This window comes from Anabrus simplex, chromosome 2 (assembly GCF_040414725.1).
Source record: "Anabrus simplex isolate iqAnaSimp1 chromosome 2, ASM4041472v1, whole genome shotgun sequence".
NCBI classification, from domain to species: Eukaryota; Metazoa; Arthropoda; class Insecta; order Orthoptera; family Tettigoniidae; genus Anabrus; species Anabrus simplex.
The window spans coordinates 620,517,553-620,541,113 of record NC_090266.1 but is presented as its reverse complement, the minus strand read 5'-3'; positions in this window follow the sequence as shown (position 1 = coordinate 620,541,113).

Genomic DNA, 23,561 nt, shown 5'->3' with positions numbered 1-23,561 from the left:
AATGAATGAAAATTTACCCCAATCGCTTCTGCCAAAATTCCTTCTAATTTTATACTTGTGGTCAGTCCTGCCGATATAATTATTTTCCAACTGAAGCCTCTCACGCATATCTCCCCATGCTGCTTCTCCTGTATAGGCTCTATATAATCCTATAAGTCTAGTTTTCTCCCTTCTCTTACTTAAAGTTCCCCACCCAAGTTCTTTTAACATTTCTGATACACTACTATTTCTCCTGAAATCCCCTGTTACAAATCTTGCTGCTTTCCCCTGCACACTATCCATTTCTTTTATTAGTTATTCTTGGTGAGGATCCCAAACATTGTTTGCATATTCCAATAATGGACGAACCATACTTAGGTAACTTTTCTCTTTTAATTCTTTGTTGCATCCTTTAAGTAGCCTCATTATGACATGTAACGATCTGTATGCTTTCCCAACAATGTCATCCACATGACCCTTCCAGTGCAAATTACTTTCAAATCTCACACCTAAGCATTCGCACTTGCCATCTTTTGGGATAACTACCTCATCCAAAGCATATTCAAATTCAGTTTTAAAACTCCTGTTTGTAAATGTTGTAACAGTTGATGTGCCCCCATTAACCTTCATATTATTTTCTTCAACCAATTATCGGATACTCTCAAGGTCCCTTTGTAATTCTGAACAATCCTCAATGTTATTTATTTCCCTATAAACAATTATGTCATCTGCATACAATCTTATTTTTGATGTTACATTATTCCCTAAATCATTTACCTGTATTAAGAAAAGTAACGGACCGATTATACTACCCTGTGCAATTCCCTTCCAAAAGTTTCTCTTCCTGCGATACGTTATTTCCTACTTTGATTTTCTGAACCGTTGAATTTAGAAATGTTTATCCAACATGTAACCCTTACGTCCAATCCTATTCCCTCCAATTTCATTAATAATATTCCATGTTCCACTCTATCAAAGGCTTTGGAAAGATCTATGGCTACGCAATCTAACTGGCCTCCTGAATCCAATTGATCTGATATGTCCTGCTGAAATCCCACCAGTTGTGCCTCACAAGAAAATTTCTTTCTAAATCCATACTGGCTCCTCATGAACCAATTTTTATCATCACATACCCCTCTGATGTACTTTGATAATAAACTCTCCAGTATTTTACAAACTATACTGGTCAGGCTGATTGGTCTGTAGTTCTCTGGTTTCCTTTTATCACCCTTTCCTTTATAAATTGGTATTATTAAAGATTCCTTCCATTCCTTTGGTATGACACTATTATTTATGACATAGTCAAAGAGAAATTTTAAATAATGTACTATGTACCACCCCATTATATTTAACACCTCCCCAGTAATTTGATCACTTCCTGCTGCTTTTCCTTGCGGAAGCAGTTGGATTTCTCTGTAAATATCTTAATTTGTGAATGAGAAGCTTGTTGTTTCCCTCTGTGTCTCTCCCTCTCTATCTTCTGTTTCGGTTTCCAACTCCTGACAATCATCTACTGAATCTCTGAATTCCCTACCAAATAGGTTTGCTTTCTCAGTATCTGTTGAATAGTGTTCACCCCCTTCTCCCACCATTGTAGGAATTTGGATTCCTTTTTGATTCCTGATATACGAATACAGCTTTTTCCATTTCCCTTTATGGTCATTACGCTGTTGAAGTAGGCCATTCATATAATTCTCTTTTGCTTCCTTTTTCACTCTATTCAGTTCCCTCATTAGCTGTTTTCTAGTTTCTCTACTCTCCCTACCCTTTTTGATTTTCCTGTTTACTATTCTACATTTTCTTTTTAATTTCCTTATTTCCCTTGTATAATAAACAGGGTCTGAGGTTATTTTACCCTTCTTAACAGGTACAAATCTCTTCTCTCCTTCCCAGATGATTCCTTTAAATTTAGTCCAAAGTGCATCCACAGTACTCCCTTCACTTACCCAACAACTGAATTGTGATCAACTTTAGTTTTTCTGTACAATATCTTCTCTTGTGTGACCCTCTTATTAAGCCTTTTTGGTACCAGTCCTACATCCATTATTACAGCCTTATGGCCACCTATTCCTTCAATTACCTCAGTTTTATCAACAATTTCCCATGGTTTAACCAAGAATCCATCTAATAAGTTATTGAGACGAGTCGGTTCTTGTACTACTTGTGTATATCCTCCCTCCCAAATTAACTTATTTGCCAGTTTCTGTTCATGGGCTTCACTTGCAGCTCCATTCCATTCAACTTCAGACAAGTTTAGATCTCCCCCAATTATTTCACAAAGGGGCCTGCAATGTTAGGGCTTCAGCTTTTCAATGCGGATTCGGTTCGCACTTTCTTATTAAATGTATGGCTTTGATGTCCTGACTTTGTTATACATACGAGACTGTTAGCCACACTTGCACGTAAGTACACTGAAGTAACGCGTAAGTATTGAAACGTAGACACGAGAATTGATGACCTGACTTACAAAAGCATACGAGGCTGATAACCACACTTACACATAAGTAAACTAAGATCACGCTTAAGGATTGAGTCGTAGACATGATTGATGAACATGCCATTAGGTACACGTGATTGATGACCTGACTATCTTATGCATACGAAGCTGGTAAGCAAACTTGCACTTAAGTATACGACAGTGTGTGTGTTGTTTCTTGTTAATACGTGAAGAGTGGACAAGCTTACACACAGCTCAAAGAACCTTGTTAGGTTTAAAGAAGTTCGCTGATACAGTTCCGGTGTTGTGTTATAACTAACAAGGGATTATAAATCAGTTAAAAGAAAAATTAAAACCGACTTATATATCATCGAAAGAGCACACTGAAATATGTATAACTCTCGAATATTATATCCTATTGTGTATATAACTACGAGTTACAGGGCGGTAAAGATGTGCGGGTGGGTGTCGTCAGTATCAAGTCAGAGTGAAGTTCTTTTGAACTGGGAAGCGGGCGAGAGAGAGAGAGAGAGAGAATGAGAATGCAATGCAATGAACCCTGAGAACATTGTACCCCTGTTAAACTTCTTATTAATTTCATTTAAGTCATAACGCAGTAATCACAAATCTTGTAATCTATATATAAAAAATAACATATGCTGACTGCCTGCCTGACTGACTGACTGACTGACTGACAGATTCATCATCGCCGAGCCAAAACTACTGGACATAAAGAAATTAAATTTTGGGGATACATTTATATTAGGGTGTAGGTGCTCACTACGGGAGGACTTTTGGATATTCCGGCGCTAAAGGGGTAAAAAGGGGGGTGAATTTTGAAAATGAGGATATCTGTATCTCAAAAACTTAAAAGTTTACAGATGTAAAAATTGGTATTTGGAATCTGCTTTAAAAATAAATAACACGGATTTTTTGTTTTAGGAAAATCCCATCAAGGGGGATGAAAATGGGAAAAATTGGTTGAACACCTTTTATGAGGAGACTTACATCTCAAAAAGTGTATATATTACAGGCATGAAAATTGCTATTTGGAATCTCCTTTGAAAATAAAGAAACACGTGTATTATGTTTTTGGATAAACCGAAAAATAGGGGGTGAACAGGAGTGACAAACGGAGTGAATTAAAAAAAGGCTATATCTGCATATTAGCTCAGACAAGTAACATATTACAGATTTGAAAACTGGTATTTGGAATTTCCTGTGAAAAAGTAAAGAAACATAAACATTTCTTCGGAATATCCACTTAAGGGGAACTGAAAAAGAGGGTGAATTTTTAAAATTAGCCTATCTACAGTATATCTCAAAAACATAACATGTTGCAGACGTGAAAATTGGTATTAGGAATCTCCTAAAAAAATAAAGAAACACGTATTCTTTTGTTTTCGCAAAACCCTTAACGGAGGGGCGGGGGGTGATAGAAATGAAACATTAGTTGAATTATTTGTACGAATATATATACCAGAAAATCTAAAGATGTTACAAACGTGAAAATGGTATTTGGAATCTCCATTAAAAATAAATAAACACGCATTTTGTGGGGAGGGAATCAACTTGGCAGGGGAGGCATGAAAACGGAGATGAATTCCTTTTACGAGGATACATATACCTCAAAACGGAAGATGTTACAGTCGTGATATTCGTATTTGGAAGCTCCTTTAAAGAAACGGGTACTGTTTATTTTTGGAAAATTCACTTAAGTGGGGAGTGTGAAAGGAAGTGAAAAATATTAATTCAATTTCTGGAGAAACTTTTATCTCAAAACTGAATGTTTCAGACGTGAAAATTGGTATTTGGAATCTCCTTGAAAAACAAATAAACACGGATTTTTTGGGTTGGGTAAAACCAACTTAACGGGGGGTGGTGGAGTGAAAAAGGAGTTGAATTCTTTTCGTGAGGATACTTATATATCAAAAACTGAAGATGTTACAGACATGAAAATTTGTATTTGGAATTTTCTTTCAAGGTAAAGAAACACGTACTCTGTTGTCTTTGGTAAATCCACTTATGGGGGTGAATTAATTGAAACATTAGTTGAATTCTTTGTTTGAGGACACTTATATTTCAAAGCTGAAGATGGTACACAGGTGAAAATTTGTATTTGGAGTCTCCTTTAAAAATAAATAAACATGCACTTTTGGGGAGGGGGGAATCAGCTTAACGGGTAGGAAGGAGGGGGCGGGGTGACGAAAAGAGTTGAATAACGTTTATGAGGATACGTATATTTCAAAAAATGAAGATGTTACAGACGTGAAAATTAGTATTGGGAATCTCCTTTAAAAATAAAGAAAAACGCATTTTTTTTCGGAAAATCGACGTAAGGGGTGTGGGGTTGAAAATATGTAAATAAGGAGTTGAAATATGTTTATGAAGATATTTTATCTTAAAAACTGAAGCTATTACAGACGTGAATTTCCTTTCAAAATAAAGAATAACGTATTTTTTGCTTTTCGAAAGTCCACTTAAGGCGGGAGAGCGGTGGAAAGAAGTGAAGAAGAAGAATTTGAATTATTTTTATGAGTATACATTTATCTCAAAAACTGAAGGTGTTACGGACGTACAGATATGAAAACTGGTATTTGGAATCTCCTTTAAAAATAATGAAACACGTATTTGTTTTCGGAAAACCGAGTTAAGGGGCTGAAAGGAATTGGAAAAGCGGGTGAATTTTTGTAATGAGTACTTATATGTCTACATTATATGTCAAAAACTTAACATGTTAGAGGCAAGAAACTTGGTATTTGGAAAGTCTTTTAAAAATACATGAATATGTACCTTTTTGTTTTCGGAGAAGGCCCTTAACGGGGGATGACAAGAAGTGAAAAATAGTTGAATTATTTTTATGAGGATACTTATATCTTAAAAACTGAAGATGTTACAGACGTATAAGTTGGTATTTGGAATCTCCTTTGAAAATAAAGGAATACGTATTTTTGTTTTCGGAAAATACACTTAAATGGGGGTGGGGGTGGGGGAAGGACTGATCAAGGGGTTGAATTCTTTTTATGAGGATACTTATATCTCAAAAACTGAAGATGTTACCGATGTGGGATTAGTTACTTGGAATTTCCTTTAAAAATATAGAAACATGCATTTATTTTTTCGGCTTGAGAGATTGTTTCTAGGTCGCATGGTCGTCTTAGCCACAAATGGTAATACCACAAACATGGTTTACAAAGGATTTTTAGGGCAAATGAAACTCAGTTTTTGGGTGAGTTCTTATACCTTAGGAATTTTAAGATAATGTCTTAGTACAATGGCGAGGAACGATTAATTCGATCAAATTACGAAATCCACGCGAGCGAAGCTGCGGGTAATTGCTAGTTAATTTATACGTGTTTAGATGACACAATTAAATACTAACCCGCGGTTGTAGTGTAATCGCACTAGGGATATATATATATTCAAGGTGAACATTGAAACACTATGTATAGGAGATGTACTGATGAAATAATTACGCACTCACGAGTAATATGGCAGTTCTGCTTAATCCCCTACAACATATTCAATCTCCTTTGAGTGATAATGGAAATAAGAAAAAAAAAACGAAACATAATACACAGTTAAAAAATAGGGGAACATGTTTTGTAACGTCTTGTATGTGAACGTTAATTTGGTACATGGAGTTTCAATGGTCGTACAGCATACAATGAGATCTTAGCTACTCAGGGTATGTCAAATCGAAGTTATACTCCATATGTAGGTGTAGCCGTGCATTAAACTGTCAGGTGACCCCTCAAAACAAAGTGAAGAGCAGTGGGTCCTTGTGTCGTTGTGAGGTACACAGACTGCTGCGGTACATCAACCAGCACATCCCATGAGACATTTTAACGAGGTTCAAGTCGCAAGGGCCGCCACTTTGATGTAGGAAGGATTGACTTTTCGTCATGTTGCTGTGAATCTCAATGCCCCCACCCCCCTCAGTTATTCACTGCTTGTGGAATCGCTACAGTGAGACAGGCCAGTTCACAAGGAGTGTTGGACAGGGTCGTGGACGCATGACAACCCTACAGGATGACCGATATCTGACCATCTGTGTGTTGCGGAGTTGTTCAGCAACTGCTAGAGAACTGCAACAAGACCTCAGGAGGTCACTGGAGTCACGGTGTCTGACCAGACAGTAAGGAACAGGTTAAGAGAAGAGTCCTTACGACCCAGACGTCCTGTTCGAGTGGCCCGTTTAACGCAGCACCATATTGTTTGCACGTACCACGTCAACTAGCAACTTGGCCAATGGAGACCAGTGTTGTTCACAGAGGAGTCCAGACTTCCCCTGACACAGCGTGATGGACGTCAACGTGTATGGAGACGTGTGGTGAGCAGTACATGCCAAATATTGTCCAGAAGACGACCGATTCGGAGAAGGTTCCGTGATGGTGAGGGATGGCATCAGTATTGATGGCCGTACGGATCTTGTCGTCCGTGGTAATCTCACCGGGTACATCGAGCATATACTGCTGCAGCATGTGATGGTTGCTGCATACGGTGTTGCTCCTGAATTCGTACTCATACAGGACAATGCCAGGGCTCATGTCGCGCGCATCACCAGAGCTGTCTTGCGAGAACTGGACATTCAAGAGGTGGAATGGCCAGCAGTGAGTCCCGACCTTAATCCCATCGAGCATGTGTGGGATTGGCTTGAGAGAAGTGTTCGTGGGCGTCCTGTTCACCACAGACAGGCTCTCATTGAAGAATGGGACCTGATACCGCAACGTGACCTCCGTCGACTTATACGGAGCATGCCACATAGGTGCCAAGCTGTGATAAATGCTCGTGGAGGACATACATCATACTGAAGCTCTCCAAGTGTGATAAAAATCCACCCCGGAAGACTGTTATCACATTGTTTTCACCCCTGTTTAAACGTGTCCGTTTGTGTTCTGAAGATAAACGCGAATCTATCGATGTTCTTTTGTATACTTCAACGGTAAAGAATAAAGGTTTAGTTGGTAATCTATCTGGGTGTGGGGTATTGTTTTGTGGAGTATGGCATACGTTCAAAAACATTTTCCCCGATTTTCTTTTGAACTGTGTAGCTTCTGACACCACCTACATTCGAGTAAGTTAATCAAGAGTATTATTGTCCTCCATAAGAAATTCGCAAGTACCAGTTCCTTTTCTAATACAGTAGTCTGTGCTATTTTCAAACGTTTCATTCGTGCTAATCAGATCCGTAGACTTGCATCCATGTCTGTGTGACAAACAAAAGCGTGGTGAACATTATTGATTTCCGACAAAAGAGTAGTGTTACAAAAATGTTGCAAAGTTTGGGCTGGGAAGACTTGGGAGAAAGGAGACGAGCTGCTCGACTAAGTGGTATGTTCCGAGCTGACAGTGGAGATATGGCGTGGGAGGACATCAGTAGACGAATAAGTTCGGATGGTGTCTTTAAAAGTAGGAAAGATCACAATATGAAGATAAAGTTGGAATTCAAGAGGACAAATTGGGGTAAATATTCGTTTATAGGAAGGGGAGTTAGGGATTGGAATAACTTACCAAGGGAGATGTTCAATAAATTTCCAATTTCTTTGCGATCATTTAAGAAAAGGCTAGGAAAACAACAGATAGGGAATCTGCCACCTGGGCGACTGCCCTAAATGCAGATCAGTAGTGATTGATTGATTGATTGATTGATTGATTAATTGATTGTAGATCCATGACATGCGTTTGAGAATATTGTTACTATATTGCAAGTTCAAATCAATATTATTTAACACAACGAAATCACAGATACGTCGGTCCATTGTTTTCAACATTTGGAATGTTGCTGGAATGGTTTGCACTTTTAAATTTTCAGGTTCAAAACTCATACGTTCGAACGTATTACTCTTAGCTATCGTGTGACCGCAGCTGTCGTGTGGAGTGGCCCTTAATTTTATTTCTTGCGTGTGTGCAATCACAGTTAATCACGTTAGTCCTTAAACGCTTTTAATCACCTTTAACCAGTATTTGCCTGTGATTTTTTAGTGCTAAGAGGTCTTACGAGTGTTACCCCATAAATGCAGTGTCCAACTGCTTCCCTGCTAAAGCATTGTTGGACTCTAAAACGAACTTAACTCTTTCTCCTTATCTACACGTATGAATCATGCCAATCCCAGCATGTGCCTGTTGAATGTTTTTAATGCTGCAAGTTCTTACGAGTGTTCTCCCTCAAAGGCAGTGTTGAACTGTGAAGCGACTTAACTTTCTCTTCATGTGCACGTGTCAATCCTAGCATACGTCTGTGATTTTTTTGTGCTGTGAGTCTTACGTGTGTTTTTCTTCCAAAGCGGTGTCAAACTCAGTTAACGCGTGTAGTCCACTAAGCGATTGCAAGGATTGTACCGTAACTACCTAGGTATACTAGAAAAGCGTGCACTTCACTAAGCGAACGCTAAGTTTGTATCGTTACTATGTTCGTGTGTTAATAATCGTATCTTCTCCGTTATCGCATGCAGTTCCCTAAGCAAATGCTAAGATGGTATCTTAACTATATTTTTTTTCTTAACTGTTGGGCCTGCGAGCTAGACTGGACAGAGAAATCTAAAATCTTCACAGAAGTTATTTCATGCTTCTGCTTTACTTTAAAAATCGCGAGTTTCGTGTAGAATTGAGTACCTTGATAAGCACCCATTAGAGCCCCGTTAGCCTTCAACTAATATGCGCTCATTAGCCAATTGGAGAATCGTTAAGCGCCTATTAGCCCATTAGTCCATATGCGTCCCGTAAGCCCATCAGCGCATGAACCGCCCGTGAGCCGATTAGAGAGCCTTTACGCACCTATTAGCCCATTAGTCCATATGCGTCCCGTAAGCCCATCAGCGCATGAACCGCCCGTGAGCCGATTAGAGAGCCTTTACGCACCTATTAGCCCATTAGTCCATAAGCTCCCATTGATGGTGCTCGTCTCTGGACATATGGATTAATCCACATATGTGGATGACCCCATCTGTGGACGTAGGGTTGAGTCTACGTTGGTGGACGGGTGATGCTAGGGGCTTTACGTCGCACCGACACAGATAGGTCTTATGGCGACGATGGGATAGGAAGGGCCTAGGAGTTGGAAGGAAGCGGCCGTGGCCTTAATTAAGGTACAGCCCCAGCATTTGCCTGCTGTGAAAATGGGAAACCACGGAAAACCATTTTCAGGGCTGCCGATAGTGGGATTCGAACCTACTATCTCCCGGATGCGGACGGGTGATGAGTCCACGCTGTCCGTAATCTTGCCTGACAGCTGTCTCAATGCGTTGACACCGAAAACACGTGCATTTCCGGTTACTCTGCTCTAATAAATCTCAACCTGTCAAAAACACATCACTCGCTCTCTAGCACTTGCTCTTTGCTTATCTCTCAAATTCAAAATAATGCGCGCACTTACTCCAAAACATACTGTCATCTTATACTCTAACCTTCTGTCGACTGTCAACATTTAAAGCACGAACGCTTCCGTTCAAGTTCATGAAGCTCTCCAATAACCTATTTCTGCCTGGATCGAACCCTTGGACATGAGCTCAGAAGCTGATTTTATTCATGCGTGAAAGTCAGGAGGGTAGCTGGCACAGCGGGCTACATGATCACCGCGGGAGTTTCCCTCTAAGCGTCAAGAAACACGTGCACAAACGAGCCATACTCTCTAGCACGTTCTCTGTCAAATTTAAAAACGCGCGCGCCTGTCTGCGCATCTATTGACAGCTGTCACCATTCGATACACGCAATCATTTGCTCATACCACCATCGTTGACAGGAACTGTGCTCTATCAGCTATCTAACGCACTCTCTGAATTGTAGCATTTGAAAATACGCCCTCTAACTAAAAAACAGTTTATAGCGCTATCTATATTTGGAACAACGCTCTATCAGCTAAAGAACTCTCTTGACAAGTGTCAACATTCAAAACACACACTCTTACTAAGAAAACATATGTTCATGCTGCCAACCTTAACAAAAAATGAACTATACCAGCAAACTCCTTAACTCTCTTTCTCATGTGATATTCAAATTACGTCCTCCTTATTTCAAAACATACCATCACCTGCCCTCTAGTTGCTGGTAGCGCACACTAGGTGAGGACTGTTGCCCATATGATCACAGCGAGAGTTGGATACTCTTGTCGATGGGCATAGACATGTCTCAACCTGTCAGGTGCTCCGTGTGTTTACCTGTCAAATTCAAGACACACGGTCATATCTCAGCTGACAACATTCAAAATACGCGCATAACAGTTTCTATATCTTCCTCCACCTTCCCATTCCGCCGTCTCAAGATGTGAGCTGTAGTAGTTCTCTCAGCCTGTCATTCACTCTCTAGCATGTGCTCTACCTGTCAAATACGCCCTCTAGCAATAAACAAATGAACTCTTACCACACGTGCTGCGCTTTACTAACAAACTAATGTCCGCCATATTAAGACGTGTGCTACCATTTGAGCAGAAGGGGCAGTCTCTATATTCTCCCTGCAGCTTCGCATCCGACTACTGGCGCAATCTATAGCCCCTCTATTTTCCCATTTCCCCAACTCCTAACTAGCAGTGCTCATAAAAATCATCGCACCAGTCTTGTATTTCATCATCGGATGGAGAGCTGAGCGTTGGTTTCATAAGCGGTCCACCACCATTTGGCATCAAGGCTGAGGAAGGCAGCTGAGAAGACCGGCAATTTTTTGGTGGACCGATGGAGGGTCCAGGTGGACTCCCTCTCCCCCCCCCCCCCACCTAGTTCTCTTGTGGACCGACGGAAGATCCAGGGGTGTTGCCCCTCTCCCCCAAAACTGGTCACTAACCTGACCTAAGGACTCTATGGAGCTTGTGAGGTCAGATTAGGACTGTTAGCATAGGGTAGGTTAGGTTATGCCGTCATGATGACGTTATGACCTTGGTGACGTCATTATAACATCAGAGGACATTGAACTTGCTGACGTCTGCACCAATTAAATGCCGGCTCACCAAATTCAAATAGCGCGCCTTGGTTCAGAAACTCTGTTTCTCTACTACTGCTGGTCTTCACACTCATGTCCCGTTCCAAAGACGTCTCCTTGTCACTGCCAGCACAGACGGTGTTTACCCTCACTCTCGAGGATACACGGTACAGTTACACCGAGCAAGTGGCTGCGCGGTTTGTGCGTCACGTAGAAGTCAGCTTGCATTGAGGGGGGGGTGTATAGTGGGTTCGAACCCCACTGTCGACAGCCCTGAAGATGGATTTCCTTGGTTTCCCATTTTCACACCTGGCAAATACCGGGGCTGTACCTTAATTAAGACCACGGCCACGTCCTTCCCACTCCCAGCCCTTTCCTATCCCATCGTCGCCATAAGACCTATCTGTGTCGGTGCGTCATAAAGCAGATTATTAAAAAAGTACGTTTTCGCCACAGGGATAGTAGTATTTAAAATAGGGTAGGGGAATTACATCCGGACGATTCAGATGTTTTTGGATATAGCACGCAACAGTAAATATTTTTACCTCTGAAATATATCCCAAAGAAGTTTGAAGATAATGGGATTGTGGTCCGAATTTTAATTCTGAAGGGACTAGAAAATCATCAATAGTCCGCTTGTAAAATTTCAGAAAACCTACGACTCCCAAGTTCCATGGTCAGTCGCTCGGAAAGTCGAAGGAAAGTTTCGACCCCGCTAAGTTCTGAAGCAAGTCTCGGCTACTCAACCAGTTAAAGTATACAATAAGCTTAAAAATTCATATGGACTCCTTTCGGCATTGCCCACCAGTGGCAGCACTGGGCCAGAGGCACTAGTGCCCGTACAGTCTCAGACACCACGGACAGAGACTGCTGCCGCCCCCTCTACGAGTGCCTTCCGTCCGGCGCCACCACCGTCTGTGAGTGACGGGAATGGGACTGCCAATGCCACAGCTCCAGGTGGGAGGGGGGGGGGGTCGAGCTCATGGAAGTGCAACGAACCCAAAAGAAAAAGTCGCTGCCGCCGGCAGTGGTGCATGAAAAACCAACTACCAGCAGCACTATAGGTATCTGAAACAGCGATGCACTGGTGATCTTCGGGTCATCAACACTAGGGATGCCCTTAAGTATCATGTCGACTGCGAGGAAGACCATCGGCTGTTGACCCAGTATTTCGCAACTGTCCGGCTCCATGGCTAAATGGTTAGCGTGCTGGCCTTTGGTAGCAGGGGTCCCGGGTTCGATTCCCGGCAGGGTCGGGAATTTTAACCTTAATTGGTTAATTTCGCTGACACGGGGGCTGGGTATATGTGTTGTCTTGATCATCATTTCATCCTCATCAAGACGCGCAGGTCACCTACGGGTGTCAAATCAAAAGACCTGCATCTGGCGAGCCGAACTTGTCCTCGGACACTCCCGGCACTAAAAGCCATACGCCATTTCATTTCATTTCATTTCATTTCATTTCGCAACTGCCAATGTTAGCTTTTACACCTATCATCTGTATAGCCAGCGGGTGTTAAAGGTTGTAATAAGGAATATCACCTCAACAGTCGATGTTGATTATGTCAAGGAAGAGCTGATCGCGCTTGGGTATGAACCCAAGGATATTTACCAGTACACTAAAAGGGATGCCACCGCCAAAAATGTTATCCCTATGAGCGTGTTCAGCGTCACTCTTCCGAATGAGGTATTCAGTAAGAACATTTACTCGGCCCACTACCTCTGTGGTTCTCGAGTAACAATTGAGGCATACCGGGGTCGGGATGGGCCTTCCCAGTGTTTTCGATGCCGGCAGTTGGGCCACACTGCTAATTACTGCAAGATGACCCTTAGGTGTGTCAACTGTGGAGAGAAACACTTGGCTGCTGCCTGCCCGCTTACCCCGGAGGCACCCGGGAAGTGCGTTAACTGTAAAGGGGAACACCCAGCTTCATGGAGAGGGTATCAACTGTTCATAGAGGCCATTGCTAAAAAGCAAACAACAGAGCGACTCAGAGCTCAGTAAAAGAGTGCTATAACACCCTCTCGACCTGTCACCGAGGGGATCTCGTTCGCGAGTCTTTTCGGTGGCGCTGCTGCCCCTACGGCATCTCCCGGTGCCACCTCTTCTACAAGCACTGGGAACTCCCTTTCTGACCTGTCCGGTCTAGGTGACATCATTGGTCTGCTTCGGCAGGTCAATTTTTCAAGAATCATCCCTATTCTTAGGGATACATTGACAAAATTGAGCTCGTGCACTAGCACTTTTAACAAGATCCTGGTGCTGATTGATGCCACTATGCGGTATTTCTCAGCCCCTTAGACGACGCGACAGACGCTACTGACTATGGACTTAAATGTTGGTGCTTGGAATTGTCAAAGTGTTATCGGTGAGGGCTACGAGCTGGAGGCTTTTATCTGTGACCATAACCTAGATATCATGCTATTGGGTGAGACGTTTCTGATGGAGCATATGCCTTTTAGAATCAAAAACATGGTAGTCTATCGGAAACACAGGGCCGGGATGAAGGTTGGGGGTGTGGCCGTGCTGGTTAAGTCTACCCTTACACATCACGTGCTCGACCTCCTCCCCCACTCCGTCTGGAATCCCTAGGGATAGAAATCCGACATCGGGACTACCATTACAGAACATTTTCGGCCTATTTACCACCTTCGGCGCCTTTAAATCTCTTCGAAGTAAATGCTCTTTTGGAAAACCCTGGCCACGTACCCACCATAGTAAGTGGTGACCTCAATTGCAAGCATCAAGACTGGAACTCCAGGGTGGCCAATCCTAAGGGGAGAATCTTAAGTGCCTACATGAGAGACAGTGACGTCAAGGTGTGCGCTCGAACAGAGCCCACGATATACCCGGCTAATTGGTTGCCTGACGTCATTGATGTGACAGTTTCAAAGTACTATAACAGGACCATTGATTTTGTTATTCCAAGCGAACTAAATTCTGACCACAATTCCATTGTTTTCAATCTTACCTGGGAGCGTCTAGAGGGGCTAACTCGTTCGATTCCTCCTGCCAACTTGGACTATCACAAGAAACATGTGGATCGAAATTTAAGAACTTTGGACATTTGCACCTGGGATGATGTAGACAGGGCGGTTGAGCACCTTAGTCGTAATATGCTCAACGCTCGGAAACATATCCAGGAAGTCGCTCAAAATTCCCACTCGGCCCGTAGTCCACAAGTAGAGTAGGGTATTCCAGATCTCCTCAAGGATTTGATCAAGATTAAAAACCGCTATAGGAAGAGGTGGCAACTCTTCCGCGATCCAGCCGACCGGGCAGAATACAGGGAACTCGCCAACGTCGTCCGCTAACGACTGCCGGAAAGATTGAACATTTGGAGGAACTCTGTCGCATTCTCACTAAAAATATTCAGACCGCGAGTTTTGGAGGGTTACCCGTAGTCTGACTCAAACCCCGAACCTCGTCGTGCCCTTCATGGCCGACAGGAACTCATATTCTCCGCTTTAGAGAAAGGTGAATCTTTCGCTGACTCAATTGAGAGTCAGTGTGTAAGTACATTATACCCGCCACGGTGACGACCGTTCCGACCGACAGATTGAACGAAAAGCTTTAGCTTTCAGACAAAGTAGGACGCCACGTGACACTGTGACTGACATCACGCCTGCAGAGGTCCGTGAGTGTATTAACGGACTTAGTGAGAATAAGTCTCGCGGGGCTGATAGGGTCCCTGTTAGGGAGATGAAGTCCCTCCCCTACAGGGCGGTGGTATTCCTTGCCACCATCTTGACGGCCTGCCTTTCCATGGGCTACTACCCACCGGTCTGGAAGACGGCAAAGGTTTGCCTCATTCTAAAGCTGGGGAAAGACAGGCTGTTTCCTCAAAATTACAGATTTATCAGTCTTTTATCTCACCTCCCAAAAATTTTCGAGGGACTTATTTTCAAACGCCTCAATTCTTACCTCGGGTCCAGTAGGATATTGAGACCGGAGCAGTCTGGTTTCCGGTCCAAACGATCAGCGCCTGGTCCAACATGCTACGAGATTGTTCACACTACGGCGTAGCGTGCCAGTGGTCTTTTCGACGTAGATAAAGCCTTTGACACCGTCTGGCATGATAACCTCATTGTGAAACTAGGGGAACTCTATAAAGTCCCCCTCTATTTAGTCAAAATTATTACTCCATATGTACGTCATCGCCATTTTTTTGTTTCCTGCGATGGTGAGAACTCCTCCCTTCGGCCTTTACTTGCAGGAGTGCCGCAGACGGGGGCACTGTCGCCCTAGGGTAGCAGGAGTAGAGATTTAACAGTTCGTTGCTGACATTGCAGTTTATACAGCTCAGCGACGTTATTGTGATGTCATCACGAAAATGCAAGTCTGGATCAAACGCTTTTTTTATACTGTTGTACCAAGAACAAAGTCAAAATTAATCCGGACAAAACGCAGGCAATCCTCTTTTCGAGGAGGCAACCGAGGTTTCGTCATCTCAGCATTCGGATGACCGAGTTACCATGGCTGACTAAGGTCAGGTACCTTGGTTTGATTCTGGACAAGCGACTAACTAGGAGATGGAATATAGACCAGGCATTACAGCGTGCCAACGCCCGCACAGTAGCATTGGGCCCTCTGCTACTGAATCGGTATCTAAGCGATTGCATCAAGAGGTCACTGTACCTCGCGTGCATTCGCCCGATCGTCTTCTACGGCTGTGAGGCCTGGTGCCATATTGCCAAGACTCATATTCGGCGACTCCAGGTGTTCCAGAACAAGGTAATGCGGCACATGACCCGTTCGCCATGGTGTATTTCCAACATTAAGATTCGTCAGAATCTCCACCTGCCAACAGTCAACCAGCAGATTCGGAAGATTGTTGGAATGACGAGGTCTCGGATAACTTTGACTCAATCAAGTGATGCGGGCATCGCCCTGCTAAAACGGACCATCAGGACCGAGAAGCCCAACATTCGTTACCGCATTCGCAGCCCTTGGCTCCTGTATTCCAAATTGTAAGTTTGGGCCTTTTCCAAATTTGAAAACCATTTCACGTATTCACTAAAAGGTACAAAATTCACTTTCTACAAGATTGACCCACTTACTAGTTGAGTAACTTTCAGCCCAGCGATGAGGGGGTTTGAATTCTGGCCTACTGAATCCTCTGTAGGAAAGAGTGATTTTCCCCCCACCAGTGTAGGTAACTCGCGACTTTTTCTGGCTCATCAGGTAACCACGGAAACAGATGAGGGCATAATTTCCGCCCTCATTGAAAAAAGAGAGGAATGGACCACGGCAGAATAGCCCGGAATATTTTTATTATGTAGACACCGGCCGTGAAAGCCTTCAAGAATACTGAATTTCGGGTAGCAAATACTAAATAAGACTGGAACAGATGGATCATGTCAAATACTTAGGACGCGTATTCTTCTAGGATGGTAATATAATGTGCGAAATCGAATTTAGGTGGAGCAAAGTAAATGATGTAAGCTCACAGTTGCATTCTGCAAGAAAGGAGTGAGCACTTGGACGAAATTAACTTCATATCGATCTATTTTTGCCTGACGTTGTTGTACAAGAATGAAATCTGAGTACACTCAGAATATCTTATTCATAAGCTAGAAATAACAAATATGAAGGTAGCGCGAATGATTGGTTGTACAAACAGGTGGAAACAATGAAAGGAGAGTAAGGTAAGTTAGTAACGAACTCGATGGATAAACTCCTGAGGTGCCTTAGGTAGTGGAGCTATATGAGGGAACGCTGGAGTGTGAGTTACCCCGAGAATAATGGAAACAGCCATGGATGGTAAGAGAAGCATAGGAAGATCAAGGCGACGATCGATGGACTAAATTTCCAACGATTTAATGATAAGAAATGTGTAACTAAACGGGGTCACAGGCTAATTTCAAAATAAAGGATTGAGGAGGCGCATAGTAAATTCACAATTCACAGAAGCTTGCAGATTCAACGCTGAAAGGCAAAAGAATCTAAAATGAAGATGAATTTATTTATTCAGTTTATCTGTAGGATATTTCGTTTCTCTCAATATTTGCTATCTAGGTGTATGTACTGATACAGCTGAAAGCGAGTGTAATTTTACTGTGAAGGGAGTCCAGAAATGACGGTGGTACCATGGGAGCTTTAGAATGATCAAAGCTCCCGTCTTCTCAAACAAACTCATTTGATGATATGTTCTTTGTGTTTCAGGTTTACAATTATCCATTTCTATTACATTGGGGACCATATGTGTATATTCCCTCTGCCAGGTATACATGTATATAACTCTCATAACAACATTAATTCTGCTTCTCTTTATTATCCTAGTGCATGCTGTACCCGTCGCTGACAGTGAGCTAGGAAATCTTTTAATAACAATAACAATAGTAAAAAGAAGAATAAGTCACTAAGGGAGTGGCTCCCATTATTCCGCTTGAGACCAGATCACGAAATGTATGGAAGTGTAAAGGAAACACAAAGTAAGAACTGCTGTGAGGAGAATGAGACTAACTTCCTATGAACACATCAAGATGAACCCGGAGATGCTGGCCGAAGAAAAATAGAAAAGCTAATCTGTGTGTCTGAAGAAGATATATAGACTGGAAGGAAGTGGTTGTAGAAGAGGATGAGATACAGTAAAACTAGATCTTAAGAAGGGAAATTGCGGGAATGAGGGTTGAACCCTAAAACACTTGTCAAGCCACGAAACGTCTGGGTGGAAGAGAGAGAAAAGAGAACTCAATGACAGAAGGACCTCGAGTGGAAATGCAAAGGAAAAGGCGTATGCCTAAGAGTAAAGGATGGGGGTCTTGTGTAAAGGTGGCCCACAAATAGTCGTAACGATCGCTAAATAAATTAACGATAATTCTTGTTTCTTACTAACACTTTTACAGTTTTTGAAGACACCGGGGTGCCTGAATTCTGTCCCACATGAGTGATTTTACGTTTCCATAAATCTACCGTTGGGGCCGATAACCTAGATATTAATCCTCTTTGAACAACAAGCATCATAAAATCTACAGTTGTATGGAAAGAGCTGTGTAAGGTTCTCTCATTAGTGGGCATTAAACCTCATGTCATTACACTTAACTGAGGTACTGTACAGCAACAGCACAGAAAGAGTAAACGTTGAGGTGAGCTATCGAAGGCATTTTGTTTATGTAAAGAGGACAGACAAGGATGTATATTGTCGTCGACGTCCTCTCCTCCCCACAACTAATCCAAATCTATGAAGAGTACATTATGAGAAATGCACTAGATGGATGGGACGGTGGAATCTCCACTGCTTGAAGGAAGATAAATAATTTTCGTTTTAACGACGATACTACTCTATTTGCCATGAGTGAGGAAAAACTTGCTATCCTGTTGGAAAGTGTTACGATAGAGAGTCAGACTAGTGATTTAGAGATAAAGCCTATAAAGACAAAGCTGATGGTAGTGGACTGTGGACTGGTCTATTGACGGATCTTGAAGTTGTACGTGAATATATTCATCCAGACTCAGTTCTGAGTGATAAGTGTTGCTGTGAGCAGAAAATTAAAGAAAAGGGTAGCTATGTAATGGAAAAGTTGAAAATCGCTTGTTGTGATAGAGGAATATGTAAAAATGCCAAAATCCCCTTGGTGCAGAATCTCGTATTTTCCATCTTATTGTACGATTGTGAAACTTGGACTATAAAACCTACAGAATATCGGTGTAATTACGCCTTAGAAATATGTGCAAAAAATGCTAAGAATACCTTGAGCACAAAGAAGAACGAACGTGTCAGTCAAGAATGACTTCGGCATGAGGATACCTCTTTCTTTACTATGCTACCCGAAGATTTTGCAGAATTTCCAGCCTGGCTGGGAATCGAACATTGGGGCCTCTGAACAGAAGGGCACTACGCTGACAATTCAGCCAAGGAGCCGGACAAGTTTCAAGACACATCATAACTTCAAAATTAAAAAAAAGACCGAACACTTGAGAAAACTAACGAGAAATCTAAAATCGTAAACATTTCCAATGTTATTCCTGTAATACGAGCTGGTAATAGGCTAATCTTCAAACGAAGTTATTATTTATCACTGCAAATGGAATGGCCAGTGGACTAGATCATATATTTGCTCGAAATTACGTTCCTTATTTTTTAGATTACAGGACTAGTATTACGAGGAGTATTAAAATGTATTTATAGACCTTCCTCTACATTATTAAATTATTAAAATAATGTATAGTCTAAATTCTAACCATTCTTCCCCTCGATTTAAATACTGAGTTTTTTAAAAATAACATCTGGCATTGTCATGTGTTGTTGAGAACACAATACGGTGTTGAACTGTTTACGATTTCTCCTTTCCTAATCTGTATACATAAAAAAAACATGTCCTGAATGACTGACCGACTCATTCATCATCGCCAAGCCCAAACTACTGGACATAAAGAAATGAAATTTTGAGGCTATATTTATATTACAATGTAGGTGCTCGCTAACGGAGGATTTTTGGATATTCCGTCACTATGTTGGTGAAAAGGGGGGTGAATTTTTTAAAATATGTTTATCTACATCTCAAAATGTTAAAAGTTTACAGATGTAAAAAATACTGTTCAGAATCTCCTTATAAAAATAAAGAAAGACCTATTCTTTTTTCTCGGAAAATCCCACTAGGAGGGGTGAAAAAGGGTTGAATGCCTTTAATAAGGATACATATATCTCAGAAACTGAAGATATTACTGACCCGAAAATTGGTATATGAAATCTCCTTTACAAATAAAGAAACACGAATTTTTTCGTTTTTGGAAAATCCAATGCATGGGGGTTAAACAGGAGTGACAAAAGGGTGAATTTTTAGAATATCTCAGAAACGTATAATGTTACAGACGTAAAAATTGGAATTTGGAATATCCTGTAAGAGTAAAGGAACATAGGTGATTTTTATCGGAAACTCCACTTAAGGGGAACTACAAAGGGGGTGAAATTATAAAATGAGCATGTCTACAGTATATCTAAAAAACTTAACATGTTACAGAGGTGGAAAATGGTATTTTTATCTTTATTAAAAATAATGAAACATATATATTTTGTTTTCGGAAAAAAACCCTCGGATGGGGACTAAAAATGACTGAAAATGGGGTTGAATTCTTTTTATTAGGATAGTGATATATCAAAAACTGAAGATGTTACAGACGTGAAATTTGGTATTTGGTATCTCCTTTAAAAATAAGTACGCATTTTTGTTTTGTTTTCGGAAATCCACTTAAAGAGAGAGAGAGAGAGGGGGGAATCGAAATATTAGTTGAATTATTTTTGTGAAGATACTATTATCACAAAAACGAAAGAAGTTGCAGACGTGAAAATTGGTATTTGGAATCTGGTTTAAAGGTTAAGGAACACGTATTCCTTTGATTTCGGAAAATTCAATGAAGGGGGTAAAAGAATTGAAAAAATGATCGAATTAATTGTATGAGGATACTTACATCTAATAAAAACTAACGTTGTTACACAAGAGAAAATTGGTAATTGGATCCTCTTTAAAAGCTAAGAAAAACGCATTTTGGTTGGAAAATCATCTTGCGAGGTGAGGGGTGAAAAGTAGTTGAATTTCTTTTATGGGGCACATATCTCAAAAATTGAAGATGTTACAGTCGTGATAATTGGAAATTATAAGATCCTTTACTAATAAAGAAACAAGTACATTTTCCGGAAAATTCACTTAAGGGGAGTGTGAAAGGAAGTGAAAAATGTGAATTCTATTTATGAGGATACTTATATTTCAAAACTGAAGGTAACAGACGTGAACATTGGTATTTGGAATCTTCTTTAAAAATAAAGAAAAACGCCTTCTTTTTTGGTGAGGGGGGACTCAACTTATCGGCGGTCGGGTGAAAAAGGAGTTGAGACCAATTGATTTTAGTGTTCATAATGTACTTGATTCTGATCATAAACCGATCATGTTTAATCTTTCCCGGGTTCCTTTTGAAGCGCCATCTTTTCCTTTGGAGAATTCAAATTTAGATTACAGTAGATTCTCCTGACATATAAATAAAAATTTTAACATATTTGAAATAAACGGTAGGAATGATATTGACTGTGCACTTGTTCACCTCTATAATAAGGTCAATAATGCACGGAAGTATATCATTCGTATCGCCAGAAAACCCGCGCATCTGCCTACGCGTGACAATGGTGCTGGTCATAATGCCAGCAATGACAATGGCTGCAGGTGTAATTTACAGCCAAGTAGCGGTCTTGCATCTTGCTGCGGGGTCCAGAACATAAATAATAATAATAATAATAATAATAATAATAATAATAATAATAATAATAATAATCTAAATTCAACTAATATCACCCACACTAATAATAACAATAATAATGTTCTGGACCGTCGTCAAAATGTGCGGACCGCGCTGGAAACGGGTCCTGGCCGGGTAATGACAACGAATGCAGTCCGGCCGCGTGTTCAGTACCGCCAGCTCACCCAAGACGACACCAGGCCAGATCTCTTCAAGAATTTGATCCATATAAAAAATGCTTATAGGAAAAGATGGCAAAGATTTAGGGACCCAACTGACCGGGCGGAATACCTGGAGCTAGCCTGGGAAGTACGAAATCGATTGATGGAAGCAAAGATTGAAAAATTGGAGGAACGTTGCCGTCAGATCGCGAATTTTCAGTAGAATACCGTAGCGAATAAATAAAACGAGCATATACTAAAAATTAGTACTTGACACAATCAATTAATTTTATATAGGCCTACTGCACAACAGTGGTACCTGTACGCTTCACAAAACCTACACATTGGCACGAATTCATGGATAAATGGTATATGCATAATGCCAATGTAATGGTAGTCATACATCATATTATTAAACGGGTGAACAAGATTTTTAGCGTTCCTCAAATTAAGTAGACAAAATACATACAGTAAAATATGAATGTAGTATTTCTTTCCTATAGATTTATTTAATGTTTGTATTATATTAAGTGTCCAATGTTAACCTTATACTCGTCACTCTGGCGAAAAGTTTCCCACAAGGTGAAAAATACTTACGCTGGCGTCTTTACGCTGTTTTTCTTCTTACTGCCAACTTCAAACCCACTGTATTCGGTCTCGTCGAGTGTTTTGGAAATATTCCGTCTTTTTTTGGGATCCTAATGGTGTTCTTTGGTACCAAATATTAAGTTTCTAGAGTGCTTAAATGTGCCTAATTAATTCACCCTAGTGCACCCTCACTGTATTGTCGTATGAAGGAGGCTTGCACTAGCCACTAGCGGATTGGAAAGGTATGGCAATCCAACTGACGAGCCCACTGCCACAGTGGGCGAAATGCTGACAATTTCATGATTGAAAAGTGCTAAAGAGCTTGATTGTTTTTAATTCATATCTATTTACATTCCTATACCTACCTATATACGTAGTCACATTTCGATTTCCAATTATCAGTATATCCATAAAAAAATTATACACTTCAAATTTTTGCTTAATACTTCGTTTCTTCCTCCGATTAGGGATACACGAGTTGAAAGTAGGTTCAGTGTATTTTTTGTCTGCCTTTCTATTTGTTTGTTTGGACATCACGGGACAACTGCTAAACAGAACTTCTCGAAACTCGGTATGTCAGGAACGGCCGGGGTGTACTCTACTCTGTATATTATTTTATTAAGTGTGCAATAGCGACTAAAACAGGAAATGTCGAGTTATTCCGTCAATATTAGCTGCATGGAAAAACTATACAAAGTGAAAGTTGTACACATTATAATTTGTGTTCCTTTGTGTTTTATGTCCTTTTACCGCTCGAGAAACAACAGCGGAGATATTCGCGATTATTACATACTTTAAACTTCTACTGTAAGTCATAGAGTAAAATTTTGAAATACTTAAGGTACGTAGGAACTTTTATATGACGGTGTTGTAATTTTAAGCGAGTAGTAAGCTCAACCTATAGTATTGTAAGCAGTAGTGTTAAGCACTGGAAATGCGTGAGTTGTGTATGATGATGCTGGATTTAGAATGTTAAACTAGTAGTATTTCTTGTAATAATTTATTTTCATGGAATTGCTTGTTGAACTCTTGTTGTTGTACTTGATTTTGTTGGGTGATTATGTTTTAACTTTATTAACTCACTACTTTAAATGATCCTTGTCACCGGGATATTTCCCAACAGCGATATACTTATTTATTTATTATTATTATTATTATTATTATTATTATTATTATTATTATTATTATTATTATTATTATCCGTTTCGCCAGTACCACGCTGTCACCACCACAGCATACGGCGTATTCCTCACCA